Source organism: Diplotaxodon limnothrissa, linkage group LG3 (genome assembly GCF_057381915.1).
Source record: "Diplotaxodon limnothrissa isolate DT_005_m linkage group LG3, D_limnothrissa_male_GT1.1, whole genome shotgun sequence".
NCBI classification, from domain to species: domain Eukaryota; kingdom Metazoa; phylum Chordata; class Actinopteri; order Cichliformes; family Cichlidae; genus Diplotaxodon; species Diplotaxodon limnothrissa.
This window is the reverse complement of record NC_140598.1, coordinates 50089883-50114321: the sequence shown is the minus strand read 5'-3', so window position 1 is coordinate 50114321 and position 24439 is coordinate 50089883. Positions and strand designations below refer to the sequence as shown.

General features: G+C 38.8%; 1 pseudogene; it reads right to left on the bottom strand.

The window, feature by feature from the left end:
- The window catches only part of LOC146636444 (sialoadhesin-like), a 58567-nt pseudogene extending 35661 nt beyond the window's left edge, over positions 1 to 22906 (bottom strand).
- Positions 22907 to 24439: the final 1533 nt, after the last annotated feature.

The following is a 24439-nucleotide window of genomic DNA, read 5'->3' as shown; positions in this document are numbered from 1 at the left end:
TGTTGATATCAGCTTCATCCTCACTATATAGAAAAAGGCTGCAATCAGCATAATAATGATCACAGACCTGCAGCAGTAACATCAGTAGTAATGAAATCCTTTGAATGCATTATGGTTGAGCACTTGTGAAGTGAAGTACAATTTGAATATAATTACTTTAACTCACTTGATTTTAAAGCATTTAGAAAACCCCTCAGCTTATGCACGATTGTTATTTATGATCTAAGATCAGCGTTTAATACCACAAACACTTATACACTGTTAAATAACATGAAAGTGGATCCCTATATAATCAGATGGTTGTTTGGCTATTTTTATTAAAAAAACAACAGGAAGTTAAAGTCAGTTCTACTCGTTCACACATACAGGTTATAAGAACAAGAGTCTCACAGGGCTGTGTGAGATCTCCTGTTCTTTTCATATTATATTAAAAAAAATTGTGGAAATCAGAAGGGATTGTGCAGTGGTATAAGAAACACACCTTCGCATTAAATATAAAGAAAAATAATCGTCATATTTATAACGATCTTTGATGAAAGATCTATTGGAGATCTCAGCTTGGTTTCAATGACTGGAGAGAAGTTTGAACAAGTGACAACATTTCAGTGTTTAGTCTTCCCTGCAGGAGTCAAATTATTATCAATACAATTGCTGAATCATTATGGGTGAAATTGTGGGTGAGTGTTTGCATTTTTGTTTGTTTTTTGCATGATGTGTTTCCCTAAGTTACTCTGAATGGAGACAATAAAAGTTTATCTAATGTGATGACAGAGATGTTGAGCTTTTTAGAGTTTCATTCTGATGGAGAAAATATAAAATACTCATTTAATTAGAGAACAAAAACCAAGAATATTGTTTGAAGCTTTGGAGCCTAAAATCATCTGAAATTCTCATTTTTGTTTGTGTTGCCACATAGAATTACTTCACATACAGCAAAGCTGAGACAAATGTTCATGTGACGTCTAAATCATTCAGATCCAAGAAGTAAATGTATAATAACATACTCTGTACAGTGATGTTGACTGCACTGCTGAACTCTCCTGATCCAGACTCACACCAGTACACTGCAGAATCTGACTTTGATGCTTTGATGTCACATGTGGATCCAGTCATTCTCCTACAGTCAGAGTACAGTCGGCCGTCCTCAGAGAACTTCCTCACTCTCCACTCAGTGAAGTTTCCCTCACAGGTCAGTGAGACAGAGTCAGAGGTGAAGTGTTGCACTCTGTCAGGACTCACTGTGAGAGACGCTGCTGAATGAACATCTGGAAACAACATGCAGTGAAGAGACAAAGCTCACAGATGTTAGGATTCAAAATATCACAGTGAAAAAAATAGTTCTTGCTAAACCCAACATAACTGCAAATAAATCTATGAATAAAATTTGTTAATACAGATTTAAATGTTGTGACTCCTGTAGCTGGAAAGATTTCACTGAACCATCTGGGTCTCTCAGTAATAATCTCACAGCATCATTAGAAGCTACATTAGAAGTTTCTGTAAGCCTGCTTTCCTACAGCTTGTCCACAGCATGCATGTTTGTTGTTGCACAAGCAAAGATCTTCACCATCAGTCATGTAATAAGATGTCTGACATTTGTGACCTTACTACAAACAGTCAGATCATTATCAGACAGTTTAACATCAGCAGATCTTAAATGTTTGTTGTCTTTGCTTCTACAAATCATGACAGCACTTTACAGGCATCATGTCTGATATCATTTTTCACAGCAAAAGCACAACAACATGAGGACTAAAGACCACGAGATCATCTGTGTACATAATGTGCTTCACAGGAGTGCTGCCAGCTTTACAGACTTTCTAATCATAAACATGAAGATTAAAAAGACCTGGAGACAAAATTCATCCTCGTTTAACTCGGTGAGAAACAAACAAGGAGGAATTTGAATAACAACAGAAGTGTTTGACTGAAGCTCAGTTTACTTGAATGTAGTGAGAAAGGATGAGATTCACTTTAATGCTTCTGAGGAAACTTAAGTATAATCGTTTAATGCAATTTAATTGTAATTGGACATCAGATTTCAATGTCAGCATGCCGCTGCAAGAAAAATAATGGTGAATTAAAGTGATGACACAACTTATTAGAGAGAAACAAACTGACCTGCAGACCAGACAAACTTTGGTTGACTGTGATCAGTGTGATACTCTGGGTCTCCTCTTCCAGCTCTGCACACATATCCTGCTGTGTGTGTCTGTCCATGAATGATGTAGGAGTCCTGTGCAGTCCCACTGCCATCAGGTAGCAGCTCATAACTGGAGGATTTCTCTGATAGATCAGGAACAGCTTTATACCAGTAGAAGCTCCATCCTGCAGACGGATGTTCAACCTCACAGTTCAGAGTTACTGAGGCTCCAGGACTCAGCCATGATGGAGACACAGTGAGGACAGGACGGGGTTCATCTGTTCAACAAAGATTTTCTCTCAGTGAACATGTAGTACAGTCTCTGAACAGTGAGCTCAGTTTATACAAAGAATAATAATCTCAGTCTATGAACAGAAATACATTTTACAAAGTGTTCAAACAGCTTAAAGCAAACATGACTTACTGTCAGAAACTGTCAGTGTGACTGAATCACTCCACTCTGTTGTTTCATGCTGTGAACTTTTCACTCTGCCCTTACAGCGATAGTTTCCACTGTTGAATGATGAAGCAGAAATAATCCTGTATTCATTTTGATTTGGAGGTTTTCTGATGCTGTTTGTTTCCCACTCATAATCCCACTCAGTGTCTCCTCCATGGATGTCACATCTGACAGTGATCGTCTCTCCTCCGTATACCTCAGACCAGTTTGGATACAGAGTCACAACAGGCCTGTTTGACACTGTTCATGTTCAGGAAAGTACAATAAAAACACATGAATGACAAAAGGTTCAGTTACCATCAGATGTAGTGCTTTGTAGGAAGTTACATTTAAACTCACCAGTTGTGTCAATCCAAACTGACTGGCTCAACTCTGTGTAGTAAACTGGTTCTCCTCTTCCTCCTCTGCACCAGTAGAGTCCTCCCTCTGAGACACTGATTTGTTCATTTGTCACAGGTTGATAAGATTTGCCATCTGTGTACCAGTAGTATTTCCATCCAGATGATGATGATGGTGATGATGATGATGGTGATGATGATGATGGGCTCACAGAGCAGGTCAGGGTCACACTGCCCCCTACTGGAACAGCTGTCCTATCAGCTCTCAGTTCAGCCTTTGGTTTCGCTGCAGTTCAGTTTAGAACAAGAACATAAAAGTAAAAATGACTGAATCAGAACAATTTAAAGATCTGGATGGAAAAATGTAAATGATCAACTTTATTGGTGAAGCTATAACAAAGTGTGTGACACAAAATACTCTGAAATACTGTTTTGATCTGCACAGCAAATTTTTTTAAAATTTACTTCAGTGTATTTAAAATTAATTAATAAATGCATAGTTCGTTTACTCTCATTAATTTGAAGCATGACTTAGTTAATTCATCTGTAATGAGAAAGTAACCCAGGTTAATATGATCTGATTGTACTTAGCATGCTATGTCCTTGTGTTCTTTACTAAATCTGCTGTTAAAGCCTCTGATAGCTAAGATGAGACCTAGTAAGTGTGTTTTATATTCTTTTGCTGTGGAAGCTGACATTTCCTGTCGATGTGCACAGATGTGTCAGAATGGGTTTTAAAAGACACATCGATGGTTTGGAGGAAGTAATTACTGAAGCTAACTCAGAAAGATCAATTAGAGAAAAAACTCTAAATAAATATCAATGGCACTGACAGTAGCTGCACATAATGTTTTGTCTGTGAGATGATTATTTCTATATTCATTAAATGAAATGGCCTGTATTTGTATAGCGCTTTACTAGACCCTAAGGACCCCAAAGTGCTTTACCCATCCACACACACATTCAAACACTGGTGATGGCAAGCTACATGGTACCCACAGCCACCCTGGGGTGCACTGACAGAGGCGAGGTTCACTAAGTGAAAAAGACCCAGTGTGTGTTTGTCATGAGACCAGACTCTTTAACTAAAACCTGAATCCTCTAAGATCATTTCAACAATAGACAACATGCTAAAAACAACTGAAGGAACTGCATCATATGTTGGTGCAACAGGGAGTAATAAAAATAAAAATAACACAAATACAGAAGTGAAAATATTGGATGTTACTGTTGTTCTTAGTGGATGTGGTGGAGCAGCTGAAACAGGTTCAGCATTTGTTCTGCACTTCATGTATTAGAGCTGCACAGCAGAGACGTTACTCTGATATGTTTTGTTCTCTTCACTGTGAATAAAAAGCTGCTTTTCAAAATATGTTACTGAGCAGCACAAATGAAACAGCTACAAAGCTATGGAACGCCAGGACTGCCATAATGAATTAATTAAATACACCATTAAATAATTAATTAAATGTGGCAATAATTAATTAAAATTGGAATTAATTAATTAAATAAATAGTTATGACACATGTAATTAATTAATTATTGACACATTTAATTAATTATTTATGTATTTCACATTTTAATTAATTATTGACACATGTAATTAATTAATTATTGACACATTTAATTAATTATTTATGTATTTCACATTTTAATTAATTATTGACACATTTAATTAATTATTGACACATTTAATTAATTATTTAATGATATATTTATTTATTTCATTTTGGCAGTCCTGACGCCTGGCTCTCGTCATGAAATAATTTTATCTGTCAGCCTCACCCATCAAACTCAGGGGGCGGGGTTAACGCTGCCCATGCAGCTTCTCTAACATTTGATTGGTTGCCGTGCAAAGTAAGTCAAAACAGGTCGATCCTAGAAAATCGATTGCTTGTGTAGACTTGGGGCAGCCAGTTATCCCAGAATGCAGATCAAATCACAAGCAGCAATGGTGGTGGTGTAGTTTTAAAATACCCCGTTTTTCTGTCACCAGCTACACTTTTAACAGTGTTTTAGCCGCGAATGTCGCGACGTATGTCTGGTCAGGTTGTCAACATAGAACATGTTTGCAAAAGTGCTCAGATGTTTTCAGAGATTTCACTAGCTCTGCTAACAGTTAGCATGCAGAGTGCACCGAGGGGGTTACGTTAACCGGTTTGTTTACATATTCCACTCTCCGTGTTCCACATGTTGCATTCGCAGATTCTCACCGAACGATCGTCTCTTTCCGCCTGGTCTTGTGTCTCTGTGCTTCTGTAACATAAAGAACGAGCTGACATTTTTCTCACGAAACCAGCGATCAGCTCAGCAGACCCTCAGTTTACCTGCATGCATCCTCCTCCTCATCTGTCAGCTGTTTAACACCTGCTGCTAATTCAAGAAACACGCCTAGTTACCTGGTGATAGTCACAGTTTAACTGGGCAGCCGGTGCTCGATATAACGCAATGTCAGCGCATTTTTCTGCACAAGATAAGTAAATATAGTGTTTTCCCCGAGCGCAGAGCTGCTGGAGCTCGTTTCCTTACAGAGCACTTTATAGGCGAACAGCTTTATCAGCGGCTGATGTCCAATCACCGGCAAACAGCTTTCAAACCTCAGCTGAGTTTTAGCTCTCAGTGGTTAAACGCTGGACTTCATTCACTCAGGTTCTGTCTGTCGGGTCACGTTTACTTCGCTGTTTTATTTACAACTGAGCAAATCGGTTTGGCTGAGGTTAAAGTTACGTTTCATAACTGCATAGTTTCACAGACGTTTAATGGTTCACTGGCACATGTGTTAGACTAAACTATCATCTAAATATCATCTGTTTTTTAATAGTTATTCAACTGTATTCTAAGCACCAGCTGTCTGTTAGAATGTGATTTTTTTTCTCTCTCTGTTGGCAGAGGTATAAAAATGCGCAGGAAAATCTGACATGCATGGCGAACTTCACCGACGATATTTAGGGAGGAATAAACACACATCAAACATAAATGAACCATTTGTCTGTCTCCATAATTGAGAGAATTTTCTCTTCTTATGTCAACACTCTCTCTCTTTTTTTTTTCTTTTTTTTTGCTTTTTCGGTCATGTTATGTTTACCTGTCAAAGGCTTGTTACAAACTATGAAACACATTGTGCAGACTTCTGGATGTTAGAAGAAAACTAATACTGCTCATGAAGGAGACTAAAGGCAGGAAGGTGTCCTTTAAAACTAAACATGTTAATAGGACCTCCCTGTTTATATCATAGTTTATGATATAGCACGTGTATTTCAGTAATAGCCTGCTGAGGCCACTATACGTGCTGGCCTCATATCAAATGTGAAGGCAGACTGAGTCTATGTTTGACGTTTTTTATATCTAATCTTCCTTTTCAAACATTTAAACAGCAGCGAGTCTGCAGCTGAGGGAATACAAATTCAAATTGTCGGAACAGGTTTGCTCGTTTCTTGGATTCATTTGGTGATTTATTAAATGTATAACTGTTATTCTAATCTGCTGCTGAGTCTCTTACACTTTTCTTTATGCTGTATATTTTCACGTCTCTGGAATAGTTGGCAGTTAGATAGTCAGCTGGGAAACTTTGTGTTAACTCATGGAGCTGAGGATATCGTGGATATGCTGACCTCGCTGCGTGGTGTACAGAGCGAGGTCAGCATGATTAATATTCACAATAAAAATATTAGCCGAACATCATGAAGTCTGTATGTGTTTCATAGTGTCAAACAACCTTTGTACAGTTAAAGCCAGCAGTTACTACATGACGGAAACACCAACGTTATCTCTTTTATGTGTTTATACACAGGTCACACTGATTACTGAACAAAAACCCAAAGATCAGATGTTAAACAGGTTTATTTGCTCTCTCTCCTCCTTAAACATGTTTTTAATGTTAGTTATAATTCAGAATTGGCGACTGAAACACGTAGGACACATAAGAACATCAGGAAATAAAACATCGATAAATATAACCTCAGTAAAAGAAGTCAGCGGGGGTTACTACAGCTGTGTACCGGGGCCTGCGCTTTGTCGGTGGGATTGCTTGCGAGGCGAGCGGGTCTATCCCACGCTTTGCCGTGAGACTGGGACGACATCTCCGAAATCATCGAAACACTTTTGCAAAGAGGCTGTATCTTGACAAACCGACCAGACACATGAAGATTAAACCACTACATTCTCGGCTAAAAAAATATTAAAACGGTATTTGGTAACACACAAACAGGGTTTTTCAAAGCTCAGTTCTGTTAGCTTCCACATGCCGGTTGTTGTGTGCTAGAAACAATGGCCACCAGGCCAAAGCAATGGTTTTGACTCAATCAGCGTTAACCCCGCCCCCTGAGTTTGATGGGTGAGGCTGACAGATAAAATTATTTCATGATGAGAGCCAGGCGCCAAGACTGCCAAAATGAAATAAATAAATATATCATTAAATAATTAATTAAATGTGTCAATAATTAATGAAATGTGTCAATAATTAATTAAAATGTGAAATACATAAATAATTAATTAAATGTGTCAATAATTAATTAATTAAATGTGTCAATAATTAATTAAAATGTGAAATACATAAATAATTAATTAAATGTGTCAATAATTAATTAATTAAATGTGTCAATAATTAATTAAAATGTGAAATACATAAATAATTAATTAAATGTGTCAATAATTAATTAATTACATGTGTCATAACTATTTATTTAATTAATTAATTCCAATTTTAATTAATTATTGCCACATTTAATTAATTATTTAATGGTGTATTTAATTAATTCATTATGGCAGTCCTGGCGTTCCATACAAAGCTGCAAGAACAACAGATTCTTACTAATGTTGATAAAACAGATCTCTAACTTACATGATACAGTCAGTGTGATGGTATCACTCCACTCTGTCCTTGTGCCCCGGCAGCTGTATTCTCCACTGTCAGACTCAGCAGCGCTGCTGATTCTGTATTCATTGGATGTTTCAGGTATGTTTGACTGGCCTCGTCTCCATTCATACGTCCACTGAGCTCCTTCACCTCCCTGAATCTCACATCTGACAGTGACTGTCTCACCGCTGTATATCTGAGTCCAGGGTGGCTGCAGGGTCACAGTGGGCTTAGGAGGAGCTGATCAAATAAAACATAGCATTAGTAGACTGATAATTTGACTTAAAAAATAAACAATAAAAAGTTTAGTTTGTACCAAACAGATTAAATGATATTTAGACTCTACCAGCAGAGTGACTGAACACAACCAGGTGTGCAAAAATCTAAACTGTGACACTGAACATCAACGCATAAACACACAATATCATATAAACAACCTCAATTTTATAGTCAAATATCACACAATTTACTTATTTCCAGAGGTGGGGAGTAACGAAGTACAAATACTTTGTTACTGTACGTAAGCTATCTGTACTTTACTTGAGTATTTATGTTGACATTATGTTTTTTTATAGTGTGAAGCATGCTGCAAAACAAACTGAGGTAGAATCACTGTGTTATTTAAGGCTGCATGAAAATCCTTTACAGATTAGTGCAGGATAAACAGGTTAGTTTGCTGTACTGTGAGGGATTTAAAGGAAAGACCAGTGTGTGACTGGTGCACAGTGACAGTCCAATATAAAGTCAGTATAAACAGTGTACTGTGAGTGTAGTGAGGAGGACAACTCATGAAACGTCTGCTTACATCAGACTGAATTCAGGTGGATAAATCTGTAAAGAGCAGCAAGTCAGCTGATCACAGCTCATACATTAAGAAAATCTACTGGAGCTCTCAATAGAAAATAGCCTGAGCCATTAAAAACTGATTTTAGGATTTTCCACACGCTGAATCCCACTTTAAACTCTTGTCCATTCTCTTCCGCTTATCCTTATCAGGGTCGCAGGAGGCTATAGACTATCCCAGCTATCATAGAGCGAGAGGCAGGGTACACCCTGGACAAGTCGCCAGTCTGTTGCAGGGCTAAGACAGAGACAGAGACTAACATTCACACTCCCACATATTTAAAATAATCAATTCACTTAACCCCACTAAGTGCATGTCTTTAGACTGTGGGAGGAAGCCGGAGTATCTGGTATTTCCTTTCATTTTTATCCATGTAGCTTTGTACAAGGATTTTGAGAACTCCAAGAGTTAATACAAAAGCGTACACTGAGGTAAGCAGCACACATGCCAATATCAGTGAGATACACTGCACTACTCACACAAATCATCATCTTCTTGTAAATCTGTGCTGTAAACTGTTCAGATAAACATCCATGAAAAGAGAATTAGTCTGTATGAAGGCAGCACACTCTTAATATGATCATTTTAAACACTCTGTGTTCCTCCGCCACTGCCTCGTTTGAGTTTTGGACGAAATGGATTCTGGGATATTACATTTCATCATTTCGAGCTGATTGGAGACCAGAACAGCCAATCAGATTTTTTTTGCATCCAAGTCTGTGATTGGCTGGTTTTGTGGCACAAATATAACGGTGTACAGAAAGAGTTGAGCGCGCACGGGCAGAAATGTTGAGAACGCGAGCAACACATTGTGAGCGAGCGCAAGTGCAAAAACTGAGCGAGAGGGGCTGCTGTTGTGTGTGTGTGGATAATAGCAAACACAGATACATTTTTTGCAAAGCAGCAATGAATTTTGTTCACTCAAATTTAGTTTTTCTTCACTCAAAATAAATTTCTCCTCAAAAATGCAACAATTGCACCTGCAATTTTTTTTTACGTGCGGTCAGAATAGTGGCACAAAGATAACGCCATATAAAAACGACTGACGACTGACTCCATAAATATACAAGATGGTGATGAGGAAACACACGGAGAAGACAGCTGGGGGGAATAAACATAATGACACAATACAGGAAGCAAAACTGAACACAGGATGGGACACTGTCAAAGTAAAACAGGAAACACTGAGACCTACACCTGAGACACACGGACTTGACAACAACAGTGATAAACAAACAGGGAGGCAATAGCAGAGACACAAGAACAGGAACAGGTGAAGAGAGGATGAAGATGAAGATGAAACACAGTAAAACGACTAAGACACAAGGGGGTGAGGGAGAGGGCGAGAGAGAGAGGGCAGAGAGATACAAACATCGAATAAGGCACATGGAGACAAACATGGGTGACAAAACAGACTCACCACAGAGAGGAGACATGGAATGAAACACGGGAACAGAAAAGGGAGCCAATGAGCCACCACCCTGACACCATCAGTGTAAGAAATGGTTTACAGTATTTAACTGTTTTTCTACATGATGAAGAAAAAGCTGCTGTGAGAAAGAGAGAAACCTGTCGGCACCACCCTTTGACTTAAATTGTAAGAAACAAATGTGTAAAAATAGAAAGAAACTTCTGGCAGCTCATCATTATTATATCTATACTGTATTTCTATGGTAGATGCTGAAAAATAGAAACATTTCTGTTTACCTGCACTTTAATCATTTGCTGTTTTACCTGTTTGGTAGTTGTTGAAATGGTTTGGCCTGTACCACTACACTTGCTGTCTTCAGGACATCTGCCCCCCTTCTTTCTTTCACATAATGGTATGATCCCAGCCTGTCTTTGCATGCGATTGGTGCGCCCATCAAAGCACGGATTCTTAGCAGGGCTGAAGATTCAGTTCCCACATACCGAGGGTACATTAATAACTGGCTCGCAGGCCGGAAATAATTGTATCGAGGGCCGAATGTGGCCCGTGGACCGTAGGTTTGACACCCCTGATTTCGAGCATTGTAGGAGATAACAGCTACATATATGAACTGGAGTAAAAACAGTGTTTCTTACCTTCAGCGTTTCCACAGATGACTGTACTGAGCACTAAAATAATGAATAAAAACTCATCAGATATTATACCTCAGAGTAAAGTTTTTTTTAAAGGCTTTACTCTGATTATTGATTATTGTAAATTTAGGGATGAACAATAATCACCAAATTTCTCCTGTTTGCTAAACAAGCTCTAAGCAGTGACTCACTAATTCTCAGAGATCAGGAACATTTTAATTATTGGTGCCTTTCAAACAATGTCAGACGTGTACTTACAGAAAAAGCCCATCATGCAGAGCAAAGAGAGCCCCATCGTCACATCCAGCCTGCTGCACTCTGATCCTCAGATAATCACAAACAGTTTTACTTTGCAGAAAAAAAGAGAAGTTGTGTTTTGTTTGGGTGTGACAGAGTTTTTCTACAGGTTCTTCTTCTGATTGGTCTCTCTGTGCTTCCTTCCCTTTTACACCAAACTCAAACAGCTCCTGTAGCTTTGACCGCAGCAGTTTTGTGACATGTTTTCCATCGCTTTAAGTCATATCTTACCAGGTCTTTTTTTACTCTGACAGCGTCCCCTGGATCATTATCATTCTGCAATGTTACTCTTCCTGCACACTGGAAGTGAATGTACCAAAACCCCTTTTCTGTTTTACAGCCTGTATTTTTATATCTAAGTCTTTTTAATGATTTTTTTACATTTTGATTCTTTATCGGAGGAATTATGTGGAAATTCTTCTTTCATGCTGCATAAAAACATCTAGAGATTTTATCTGACTCTTAGCTGAAACATCATCATGCAGTGCTATAATAAAAATGCTCCTTTGACCTCAGATCTGTGAATGTTTTCTCCTTGTGGTTAAATTCTATGTTTGGCTGATACCCAAACAGAGTAAATGACTCACTGTGTGGTTGAACTGAAACTAAAGACCTGTATGTTTCACAAATTAAATTAACAAAGACAACAAATAAATGTATCTTCTATTGGCACATCAAAGTGAATGTTACATGTTACCAACAAAGACTATGTAATTCTCTCCAGAGTCAAATGCAGACGAGGTGACCTTTACTAAAGCTTACTGAAGCTGATCATTTCAGGCCTCAATAGTAACAAATGAAGAAAACTGAGTTACAGATAACTGATCACTGGAACACAGAGACTCTGGGTCATCACAAAATCTTCCATATGGTCTCTATCAACAAAAGTTCACAAAAGTTTCAACTTACAACATAAATGAGAATAACATACTGTATGATTCGACAGAAGTTCAGTCAAACTGTTTAGCTATGTGTAGACTGATATGTCAGAAGACACATCAGTCTGGTGTCCATACGAGTGAACATTATCAACACTTATTCATTATTTTCAGTTTTACTGTGGATTGTAATTATTTATTAAAAACTAAAAATCATTTGCAGAAGGTCAAAAACAGAGGAGAGATGTCAGGAGGTTTTTGTTGTGTATCTAATGGCATTTTAGTAATTATTCCTTAAATCATTTATTTTTATATTTTTACTCATGTTGCCATAGTAACTCTAAACTTGAATGCATATTGAGTAAATACACAAAGCACTGAAACAAACCCCATGTTGCTTCATTGTGTTAAATATTTCAATTTGGCCATGACCAAACTTCCAGTTCCTCTTTACACATCCTGAGGTTTGATAGCAAGAATAAGACATTATCACATAGCACAGAGCCAAAGTGTTTTCAGGAGACATTGAGATTCATTCTGTGGGCTGATGGAGAAAAACATGAGATCACTGAGGGTTTTTAAGTGCAGATAAGCCTGCAGCTGCGTGCAAACTTTCATTCATACTTCACAGAAATACTGACACAGGGTGAAGGGTTTTAGAACGGTGGGTTGATGCAGGTGTGTGTCTTTGTGCATTTATGTGCATGTGCCCAGAGCCCTGGGGCTCTGTCCTCAGCTCGTACTGGGATGGCCAACCTCTGACAGGATCGGCTTCCGGTTGGTTTTTAGGTGATCTTTCTTTTTGGCTCCTTGTTGCTTCTGCTGGTGTGGACACGTGTTTGTTTTTGGGTCTCCTGGATCTTTCTCTGTTTTCTCTGTTGTGTGTCTGTGAAGGTTCTCAGTCATCCAGGTCATCGTAGTCTAAGGAGCTTGCAAAGAAAAGTGTCTGGACTTGTTTAAGTTGCTTGAAGACGTTTCACCTCTCATCCGAGAAGCTTCTTCAGTTCTAAGGTCAAATGGTGGGGAGTCCCACCATTTGACTCTCTGTTGTGGTTTTGCACCCTCATGATCACGTATGTTTTATCTCACACACACACACATATACATGAGGTCATTGATGTTTGTTTAAGTGCAGAGATGGTGCAGATAGACTTGCAGCTATTTGCGAACTTGCGGTTTCAAAAATGTTAACACAATATTTTCCATCAGCCACGTCTCTTTAAAAAGTGATCCTTCCTGTCATGGTCTGATCTAAAGGTCCATGGTCTGATCTAAATATCCTTAATTTCATTGTACATGTACGATGAGAATAAAGGGCTATTCTATTGGCGGTGTGAAGAGGGAAGGAATGAGGATTTGAACCAAAATGCAGACTCTTAGAAAAGGTTAACTTAAACCCAGCTGTATTGCTGGAATACAAAAAAATGCAAAACTACAAAAAAAATTATTTGAAACTAAACGGCAGGCAGAACACACAGCTGTACGATGAGGGAGACCGCGATGCAGGACAGAGAGAGATGCAGGCATAAATACACACAAGAACAAACAAGGGAACAAACCACAGGAGGGAATCGTAGCTAAGAGGAGACACTTGGAAGCACAGCTGGACACAATTTAAACTGAACATGATGCACAAAGCACAAGTGACTATCAAAGTAAAACAGGAAGTGTGCACAACGCACATTGAGACACAGGCTGTGTCCAAATTCAGGGGTAGCATTCGTCGATGGCTGCATTTGTAGGCAATTACGTCACAAAGACGCGACGAAGGCTGTCCAAATTTGAAGAGTCCTCCAAATGCGGCGACAAATGCGTCCTTCATTTCCCCAGATTTGAAGGATGTGTTGGCTGTATCGTTCGTGGCCCAACATATCCCAGGATTCATTTTGGATTTCAGGATTTCAGTTTGATATGTTTTAATAATAAATTTTAAGAATAAATCAATTTGCACATCATATTCATATGAGTACGGTTTTATTAACCCTCATACTGTACAGAACCGGTGATGTCCAGACGGTATTCCTCTTGTGTTCTGCTGTGAAAACTTTAGGCATTAACATAATTGCCATGGTTTTCTCTCTTCTCTTATTTTTTGTGTGTGATCAGGACAATTCTGGAGAAGATGGGCCTGCAGGGGAAAGTCACCCCCATGCAGGCTAGAAGAAATGGGATAACTGAAGGGTGGCTGACCTAAGAACATAAACAGAGGGATAACAACTCTACAGGGCAGAATCATGACCTCTGAATATTAAATAACCCAAAACCATAAAGTCCAAACCCAAAACGCTGGGTGCAAACCCAGGATCATGACTATATTTATATATCAACAACAGCCTTTGACACACATGTAGGCAACGTGGCTGCTTAGAGGAACAAAGATGTCATTCTGTAATGCCATGTTTGTAGTTTGATCTCATATTATCACTGCATGATCTTACTTGTTGAATAAAAATATCACTGTACATTTGTGTATAGTTGAATATAGTAAAAACAATTTTTTAGGGTTTAAAAAGTTTTAATTTATCAAAACATAAACAATATTTTCCTTTTGCAAAGTCTTCAGTGAGACGGCTTCAGAGCGTAAACAGATCAAAAACAAGCTTTGGTGCTCAGCAGCTCAAAAAGTGTTTAAGTTGTTGACTTTGACTGTTCTCTCTGTATTCTGACACATGATGGCAGAGCCGCATAAAAAAGTGCTGCCAAGTAAAAAAGCAGTAAAAGAGTCACAGACACAGAAAAAGCTCTTCAAAATTCACCAGTGACTCAGTTCATTTCAAAACACTTTATTAAACTGAATTATTGCAGAGACAAAACAAGACAAACAATCAGCGTAATAACAAAAAGCTGTGAAGGGCTTTTTTTCTAACTCTGTCTGTTTCACATTTTCGTTGCCTAATTGTAGCGTCCACTCTTACCAGTACCAGTTTATACAGAGATCAAATTAGTACTGAGCAGGATTGAGTTCAGTTTATTGATGCGGCCCTCCACAACAGGCCCAGTTTCTCATGTGGCCCCTCAGGAAAATGAATTGCCCACCCTGCTTCAGAGGGTCTCTGTGCCACAGCAGACTCCTGACCCAGAATCACACTTACAGTAAGTCATCGTCTTCAAAAGCAACCGAATGATCTGTGAGGTCAAGCTGCTCAGTTATTATTCATTTCTGGCTCTTTTCCACAGTGTTACCCCAGCAGGTGGTAGATGACCGCCCCTCTCTGAGCCTGGTTCTGTCAAAAGTTTCTTCCTGTTAAAAAGGAGTTTTTCATTCTCACTGTCACCAACTGCTCACTCATAGTCGTCTGATTTGGAGTGTTTCTCTGTATTGTTGTACAGTCCTTACAGTATAAAGCCCCTGGAGGCGACTGTGGTTATGATTTTGCACCTTATAATAAAAATTGTCAACTTTCATTTATATAGCACCAAATTACAGCAACAGACAGTTAAACTGAATTGAACTGAATTACTTGACAGTTGTGTGCGCTGTCTGAGGACAGTCACTGTGTTTGTAAGTAGCCGTGTTCATTTTGTCACATGTTCTTTCTACTTTCTCCTCTTTGGATTTTAAACAATTTGTTGAGCACTAATGTGCACATGAAGCCCATTAGTGCTTTGAGTGCTCCAAGCGGGTAAAAAAGCGCCTCCGTCCAGTGAAAGAGCGCTGCCTGCTGCCGCTCGAAGAGGTCAGAGTCCGCTGGGTCCACAACGCAGGGTCATGTCATTCTGTCAGGGGTGTCGAGTGTGGATGCGAGGAAAGGAGGACCCAAACGCTGGACTCACAGGTAGGTGAAGGCTGGTATTTATTATGACGAGCAGATGAGCCAAACATAAGATGACTGGCTGAACTGAAATGACTGTCTTAACTGAACACACGTGCAGAGTAGACAACATTAACATCAATGACACGACAAAGACCAGGATGAAACTGAGGACTTAAGTACACTGGCTAATGATGATGATTAGGGACCGGTGAGAACACAGCTGAACATAATGAAACAGGAAGTAGAGCTAATGACACTGAGACAGAGGGCTGGCACGGTGAAGCGGGAAACATGAATGTGGAACATAAACTGAACATGAACTGAAAACACCAGGTGAACCACCCAGAAGAAAAGCTGCTCTGGAAACATGAGCAATAGTTTGACAGGTGAACAGAAAGAGCTTGAAACTCAGCAAACACGAGGCAGTTTGATACCAGAACAAAAGAGAAATGTCTCCCAAGAACAGCAACAACTTCAACTTCAACTGAATGTAAAGTGAGTGTAATCTCTAAGACTTGAAACTGCAGATTAGAATATTTTGATGAACATGAAACCATCAGAAATGTTACATGAACCAAATCAGTAAAAGTGGAAGATGGAGGATGGCAAACATGCAAAAGAAAAATCAATACTGAGCAGAAGTGTTGTTGTGTGAAAATGTCATATAAGGTGTTCAGCATTAAAGGGGACATGAAACACTACATGTAAAAAAAGGCTAATTTACATCATGGAGCCCAGCTCTCAAAAACTGACACAGATGTAACTCTGACTGTGAAGGTGGATTTAAGAAATAACTGCTTAAAGTTATAAAAACACATGTATCGCCATATTCTGTCAGTACAGAGCATGACGGATAGTGGGAACAGCAGAGAAGATCATCGGGGTCTCTCTCCCGACTACACGCTGTATTCGCAAAGCCACCAGCATTGTGGCTGATCGGACACACCCCTCTCACACACTCTTCACACTCCTAACATCTGGAAAAACGTACCGAAGCATTCGGGCACACACATCCAGACTGTGCAACAGCTTTTTTCCACAAGCCATCCGTCTCCTCAACAAAAAGGGACTGGACTGATAAACACAAACGCGCACACACACATATAGAAACATACACACACACACACACACACACACACACACACACACATACACACACACACACACATACACACACACACAACATTATCACTCACCTTAACTTAACTACCTCAAGCATTGAGTCTAGACTGACTAATCAACACAAGCGCAAACACACCGACCCACACCGACCTACACCACCAAACTATCGTATACACCAACCTGTAAATGCTCTTTTGCACAATATTATTACTGGATTTTTGCACTAACTTCTTTACTTCCTAGTCTTCCTTAGATAGTTAGATAGTTAGTTTTTTGTTAATTTATGTTGTAATTTATGTTAGGTCAGTCTGTCTTGTCTCTGCTAGCCAGCAAACTAGGCCTCTTAGTTAGCTAGTTTAGTGTTACCTTATGTTGTAAATTTATGTTGCATGTAGCACCTTGGTCCTGGAGGAACGTTGTTTCGTTTCACTGTGAACTAAATGTATATGGTTGAAGTGACAATAAAGCCAACAAGACAAGACTCCACCAGGTCACTTGGTTAGTTTCAGTCAAAAGACTCACATTAGGTTGTGTTAGGTAACTAATAACAGAACCAATAACTCGAGGAAAATAAGGACAGTAAAACATCAGTTTAATGGGGTCACTGGCTGCACCTCGTGCCTGTCCCATCTGTGGCTTCCTGTTGGAGAACAATAAAGTTTATTATAAAAACATTGCCTGCCCTCGATGTAAAGTGAAGTTCTGTTCTGTGTGTTTGAGTCTTTACAAAGAGTGTGACGTTAACTGTACCTTATTGACTGTTTAGGAGGTGCGACCCTCAGACACACCTCTGTACCTGTGTGGAGGAGGAAATCATCCTGATTTACTTTCATTGATTTAAACATGTGGTCTCTGATATACACATGGTATCATTTGTTGTGTGTTCTGTATTGTAAAGATTTCTTTTTGTGCAAAAATGTGAAAATGAAATGAAATGTATTTTCTTCTTTTCAGAGCAGGTGATACAGAGCTGAGTGTGGAGCTGGAGAAAAAGCTTTATGTGTAAAACTGGTTACAAAGTAGCTGTTAGTCAGCCAGCAGGTGATAAAAGCATCCAGGAAGCTCAGACTTTGTATCCAGTGTCTCTGTACTAGGGATGGGTATCGTTTAGGTTTTATCCGATACCGGTGCCAAATCGGTACTTTTGAAACGGTGCCGGTGCTCAAACGGTGCTCAAACCGGTGCTTAAAGAATGGAGAACACAAAATTGGTCCAAAAACCTCTCATATTCAGCTGTTTTTTTGTAAAAGGATAACAATGTTAGCCTTTTCTGCAGCTATGGGGCATATATGGTATCACTCTTAGCTGGAAGCAGTGCTTAAACAATGGAAAAAATACAAACTTTGTCCAAAAACCTCTCAGTTTAGCTGTTTTCCACTTTTTCTTTGGTCATTTTAGCCTTTTTGGCCAGGGTAAAGGGAGCATCTGCCATCAAACAAGAAGACAGCCGCATGTAGCTATGATGATGTTTGCTAGTTCACCTTACATGCATTAATGTAATAACGTGGTTAGCCTACTCAACATAAATTACACACGAACAACATTAAGCTACTCACGCAGAGAAGAACGGCTGCTGCTGCCATCAAATACGGTGCATTTCTCGGCTTTAAAAAAAACCCCGCTATGCGTCGCCAGGTGTTTCATCGGATTTGAGGTGTTACTTCCTTTGACAGCATCACAGTATCAGCTTAAAGCACTTGTTGCAGGCTGCTGAGTTTGCATATTTTGCTGTGAAGTACAGCCAGACTTTTGACCGCTTCGCCTTGGGCATTTTTAATCTGTAGCTCTGCATAAAAGAACGTACGTACCTGGACCCGCCTACTATCCTCGGAAACGTAAAATGATTGGCTAGAAGTGTATCACAGCTCAGGGAAAAAAAGCACCGAAATAAAGCACCGAAATGTGCGCTGCTTTTCGGTCTGGTTACTACCGTTTATGTCAGAACCGGTGCCATCATGGCACCGGACACCGGTACCCATCCCTACTCTGTACATTATGTGTTTCTGTGAGGTGGAGAGCTAACAAACCAAACACTGCATGGGACTGTTGTGACTGTACCTGCATCCCATCTTCATTGTAGTAAACAGCACTCTCCTCTGGTGTGTCGTGTTGCCCTGTGAGGTGATCAAATTCATCCACAAATGAAAACAAATACGTTTTTAAAGGATGTTTGTTTTATTTTTAAACTGCACGCGTTTTATGTACTCACTCTTTCTTCAATAAGAGAGGAGGCGACGTTTTCATATTCATCTGCTCCTGAAATGTTCATAATTTTATTTACAGGATTGTAAAAACATGGAATTAGTTTCATTAAATCAAAAACAAGTTTCATCTCTAACTGCTCTGTGCTTTTCAGCACATATACTGACCATTTCTGTTTGTCACTTGTGTGACTGACTCATAGACGTCAGCAGTACCTAAAGAAAAAACAAGCCAGGCTCACATTAATCATTTTATTAGTTACACTAAAGATCAGAGCAAACACAGAAACTCTGTGTGAGTCAAAACCAGGACTGTAAGATCTTTAAATGTTCTTTGAAAAACTGCTGAACACAAACTGAACCTATTAAATGTTTGTGTTAATGGAGGCTTAATAAAAGTCAATATTAATAATGATAATAAAGACTGTTTTTCAATGCTGACCATGTTGAAGAGAGTCGTACACATGAGTTTCATTCTGGTTGATTCCATGATTTGTGGAGGAGCCCGGACTGTGACTTTCAGACTGGATCGACCTAAAACAGGAAATAAACACAATAAACTCAAAAGTAACTGATGTTTGTTTAAAATAATAATAAAAAGTATTTTACCAACCTGGTGAAGCAGGAATCTGTGAAAGAGACAAATGTTATTACACATGTTTGTCATGTATAAATTGTTCCACTGATATTTAGTGTCATGAGATCAGAATACATGTATATGTGTGAATAATTAAAGTGTATGTAGTAAATAAACTCTCTAATGCAGCATGAAAAGAAGAGGCTCTTACACTTGGACTGTCTGCAGCGATACAACAAGAGCAGGAGAATAATAATGAGAGAGACTCCACAAACCAGTCCAACAATCAACCACACAGGAGATGAAGAGCTGTCAGCTCCTGACACAGCTGCTGAAATGACTAATAATAATTAAGTAATAATAAAGTATAATACTTATTATTATACTGCATATTTCAGTTCTCACAAAATAGATCCAGGTGACTTCAAGCATTAAACAGACAATCTAATGTTTCTTCTCAAGCATGAAAATCATTTTTACAAAAATCCATCAAATGTTTTGATCCTTCTCACCTTTAACTGACATCCAGCTCTGTGCTGACTCTCTTCCTGAGTACTGACACTTGTAGAAACCTTCATCAGACTTTGACACTGCAGAGATCTTCAGCTCCCCTCGGGGATCATTTTCAATAAGTTTGTCATTGTGATAGAAAAACACATTGGAAAGTATTTTTTGTGTTCTCAAACTGCAGCTCAGACTAACAGAAGCTCCCTCAGTCACAGGATGAACAGGACTCACCAGGATAGGACCATTACCATCATCTGTGACACAATCACACACAATTGTTTCAGTCACATCAGCTGGTGCACACTTTTAGGAAAGCTGACAAACAATAATAAGAACAGATTGTAAAAATGCTTTTCATTATGAAGATCTGATCTTGTGTATTTATAACTGTTGTATGAGTCGTACTATACTATACATTCATCATCTGGTCATCTTCAAACACTCTCTGACATTATCATAGCCCTTAATAAAAATGTTTAATATTTCTGCAGAATTCTTTCTAAAACTTTTCATATTATACTGACCAAGTTAAAGACATATAATTATCAGGACTTTACCAGCTTTAACCCTGATCAGCACTAATAAAACAGACAACACTGAGTCTGACAAATAAGTAAAATAAATGGAAAGCCAAAGAGCCGAATACTGACATGTTTAAGATGATCCTGACTTTTTTTTTTATCTTTCTCCATCTCTGAGTGAAGTTAGCTCTCTATCTTTTGTCTCCCTGTTAAATACAGCAGCTGGACCTTTAGCTAGCACTCTGCCCACAAACTTTATAGAATAGTGTCTGAAATTGACAGAATCCAGAAAGTCCAAATGTCTTTTTCCTTGTCTTCTTTGAACTCCTCCCACACCCAGGTTTTTCCTTCAGCCAGTGCCCGAGCCATGTTTTTCTTTGCCTGCCAAGAAAAATCAGCTGCCTCCAAAGTCCCACAGGCTAACCAAGCCCGATAGGACTCCTCCTTCACCCTGATGGCTCCCTTCACTTTTGCTGTCCACCAGCTGGTTCATAGGTTACCACCACAATAGGCATCAACCACCTTTCAGCCACAACTCAGTGCACCACCAGCAACAGGGATTCCCTGGTGTTCCTGGGACACACAAACCTCCACTACGATAAGGTAGCGAGACACAGAGTGCATATAATAATAATAATAATAATAATAATAATAATGATAATACACGTTGACTGGACTGTGTAAATGCCTGGCTGTGACTTCCCCGAGCCAGAGGACCTCAGTATAAAGAGCCAAGATGGCTTTCCACTTACAGAGGAAAATTTGCCCAACCACTTGCATAAGTGTTATGTTGTAACTTTTAATGTTTGATCTGCATCTTGAAGATGTAAGCAGCAGTGAGCTGCTATTTATTATTAGTCTTGGGAGGTTAGCTATTGTTTTTTGGGTTACTTCTTTTGGGTTTGTAATCTCAGTTTGCAGTAGACATTTCTGTGTGTTTCTTATTTTGGGTTAAGTCCTGTGTTTGTAAAGCTGTGGAATAATCAAAACATCTATTCTTTATTTAAATGTTGTTTCTGTGCCGCCTTGTGGCTTGCGGATAACTGATGCGTTTTCATGTTGGATCTTAGCTTCAATGACAGGATGTAAGATGTAAGTGTAATCACACATTTATGAAGCACTTTTCAAAGTCCATATTTTAAAGTGCTCTATAGGAGCAACAGAATAAAGTAGAATAAGGTGGCAAATAGAGGAATAGGTCAGTTAAAATAATTTCTAACAAAGACAAGGGGTTTTATTAGATAATAAGGGATTGCCACAGACAGTAGTTGCAGTTTAAAGATGAACAGTGTATAACTGCTGCTATGATTATTCTTTCTACTCTCAGTGTGGCCGTGAGTTTAATGCTCTTGGGTTTAGAGCAAAAATAAAGCAAAGCATGGTTTGTTAAGTAAGTCTTGTAGATGCCTCCATCAGAAACAGTGATCACAGCCTCTGAGCTCAGTGGAACAAAGAAAGTCTGCAAACCCACCACATCTGTCACACACATAATAACAATGGATTGCATTTATATAGTGCTTTTCGAGAACCTCAAAGCGCTTTACAATTCCACTATTCAGTCACTCTCACATTCACACACTAGAGGAGGCAGCTACAGTTGTAGCCACTGCCCCGGGGCAGACTGACAGAAGCAAGGCTGCCATATCGCTCCATCGGCCCCTCTGGCCAACACCAGTAGGCAGTAGGTAAAGTGTCTTGCCCAAGGACACAACGACCGAGACTGTCCGAGCTGGGGCTCAAACCGGCAACCTTCCGATTAAAAGACGAACACCCAACTCTTGAGCCACGATCACTCCCAGCTGTAGGTTTATTTCTCCCCTTCTTCTGCAACATTGACTTCAAAACTAGGTGAATACCTGAGAATGACCAGGTGAGCCCACCTTGCATGAACTTGCATGAATTAAGTACAGCTCCACACACATTTGCAAATCTATAAAACGTAATTTATTTTTACCAATTTAAGAAACAAATTTCATCACTCTAAATAAAAAATATTTATTGATTATACACAGATTGAAATACGCACACAAAAAGTCACTATCATTCAAACACCAAATTACAGGGAAAAAAGTATTTTTTGTCCTTTTTCCAGTAGAGCCCATAGACATGTAAATATGTGCCACTGTACAAATCTGTGAAGAGGTGTAAGCCCAATGCAGGAGACAAAATTAAATAAATAATAAGGAGCTCTACCAGCTAATCGGTCTTTAAAAAGGGAGAACAAAAGAACAAAACAAGTACACTGACAAGGAAAAAGGGGACGATTTAGGCATGACTGGAAATGAAAGACAGGTGAAAACCATCTGCAAAGTTGCAAATGATATAACAATTTCTTACCTTCAGCCATTCCATAGATGACTGTACTGAGCACTAAAATAATGAATAGAACTTCATCAGACATTATACAACTGAAGAAATCAAAATCAATATAAATTAAGGCTCTTTTTAAAAGATGAACCGTAATCATCAAATTTCTGTGCTCCTACTTGTCAAACTAAACAATATAACTAAAATAATTGTAACACAGTGTGTAACTATAAATGATCCAGCATCCAACATTCAGTAAAAAAAACTCACAAGTCTGCTTTGTTCCAGCTCTCAAGTAAACAGGTTAAAGCAGTGACTCACTGTAATTCTCACAGATCAGAAACATTTTCATTAATCGGTGCCGTTCAAACAATGTCAGACGTGTACTTACAGAAAAAGCCCATCATGCAGACCAAAGAGTGCCCCATCATCACATCCAGCCTGCTGCACTCTGATCCTCAGATAATCAAACAGTTTTACTTTGCAGAAAAAAGAAAGACAGAAAAGAGTTGTGTATCGTACAGATAAGACAAGAGTATTTTTCTACAGTTTTTTCTTCTGATTGGTGTCTCTGTGCTTCCTTCCCTTTTCCACAAAACTCAAACAGTGCCTGTGGCTTTGACCGCAGCACTTGTGCATCATGTTTAATTTCCTGTGCATTGCAAACATAGATGTTTGTTTCTTGCGTTGTGTTGTTTCCTTTCTCTATAATATACAAACATGTTCTTTTGCTTGAAGTCAACATATTTGACCAGGTCAATTTTTTTATCATTTAAACTCTGACAAGTTTTTGCAGTGTCCTGTGTATCATTATCACGCTGCAATATTCCACTTGCAGCAGATTGGGAGTCACTGGGAGTGAATGTACCAAAACACCTTTTCTGCTTTGCAGGCTGTATTTTAATATTTCAGTCTTTTAAATGAAGAAAATTATGAGAAATTATGTTGAAATTCTTATTTCATGCTGCATAAAAACATGTAGATTTTATTTGACTGTTAGCTGAAAAATCAGCATACAGTACTGTGGTGAAAAAGGTTCTTTTGATCTCAGCATAGACCTATGAATGTTTTTACCTTGTGGTTAAATTCTGGCTTTAGGTTTGGTTGAGACCCAAACACAGGAGACTAACCTGTGAGTCATCACAAATTCTTCCATATGAAGAACTTGTGATGACCCAACTTACAGCCTTCAGTAAACATAAATAAATAAATCAGAATAATACACTCTATGATTTGACAGAAGTACAGCCAAACATATCAGTGTACACTGATATGTCAGAAGATATTACCCTGTTCCTACAATATGAGTGAATGAACTCTACCATTACCAACACTTATTCATTGTTTTCATTTTTGCTGTGGATTGTAATTATGTGAGATGCCAGGATGTTTTGTTGTGTATCTAATTGTGTTATAATAATTATTCCTTAAAAATTTTTATTTTTATATTTTTACTCATGTTGCCATAGTAACTTTAAAATTTGAATTCATACTTAGTAAATTCACAGAGCATTGCAACAAACCACATGTTGCTTCGTTGTGTTAAACATTTCACTTATAACTGGATCTAACT